The following is a 989-nucleotide window of genomic DNA, read 5'->3' as shown; positions in this document are numbered from 1 at the left end:
GGGCGGGCGGCAGCGTGGCTGGTGCTGTGCTGACAGTATCTGCCTGCTCGGGGGGGTGAGGAGAGCTCGCTCTCAGAAGGCAGATGTGGTGGTGCTCAGGAAGAATCAGAGTCACAGGATGGTTTGGGTTGGGAGGGACCTTTAGAGTCATCCAGTCCGACCCCCCTGCAGGGAGCAGGGACATCTGCCACTAGAGCAGGTTGCTCAGAGCCCCGGCCAACCTCCCCTGGAATGGTTCCAGGGATGGGGCAGTGACCACCTCTCAGGGAAACCTGGGCCAGGGGCTCACCACCCTGTGTCAAGTGTTTCTTCCACATGGTTTAGTGGGGATCTGGCAGTGCTGGGTTAATGGTTGGACCTGATGATCTTTAAGGTCTTTTCCAGCCACAACGCTGGAAACCAGATCATGTGGTTGTGATTTTGTGTCATCATTTTGTGGCCTACGGCTCTGCCCAGCTGGCACAGAGCTTTGTGAGGAGAAGACCCAAGTGTGGCAGAGCGGCCGGGTAGGAGCCGCCCTCAGAGCTGAGGGTTCCCCAGTTTTCTCAGATGCTTCTTACAGGCTAACCTCTGGTTTGTGGGGAAAGCTGCAGCTGAGGTGACAACTGTCCCACAGTCATCAATTGCCGAACACTGCTCACGTCTTCACCTCAAGACACTGCCTTTATTGTGGCTCCTGGCATGGTTTCCCTTCTCCTGGAATCTGGACAGGACACAGGGAAGATCATTTCTTAACATTTGGGTGGTTGGGAATTCAGCCTGGGGGTCAGTTCCTGGAGGAGGTGCTGGGCAACTCTTGTTCAACAGAAAGACCCCTCTGAAAAGGAGTTGCCAAGGTCCTGCACCTGGGCTGGGTTAACCCCTGGTACTGGCCCAGGCTGGGGGTGCAGGGCTGGAGAGCAGCCCGGAGGACAAGGAAATGGGGGTGCTGCAGTTGAGGAGCTGGCCAGGAGCCCCCAGAAGCCTCAGCTGACCCCCCAGACGCGTGG

At 57.6% G+C, this 989-nt stretch overlaps 1 protein-coding gene across 1 annotated transcript in view; it reads left to right on the top strand.

Annotated features, from left to right (window-relative positions):
- Positions 1 to 989, top strand: part of PGAP2 (post-GPI attachment to proteins 2) — a 5,696-nt gene that overhangs the window by 3,890 nt on the left and 817 nt on the right. The window lies entirely within an intron of this gene.

This window comes from Merops nubicus, unplaced genomic scaffold (genome assembly GCF_000691845.1).
Source record: "Merops nubicus isolate BGI_N331 unplaced genomic scaffold, ASM69184v1 scaffold23090, whole genome shotgun sequence".
NCBI classification, from domain to species: domain Eukaryota; kingdom Metazoa; phylum Chordata; class Aves; order Coraciiformes; family Meropidae; genus Merops; species Merops nubicus.
Note: the sequence above shows the minus strand (reverse complement) of the source record. Positions and strands in the feature narration are given on the sequence as shown.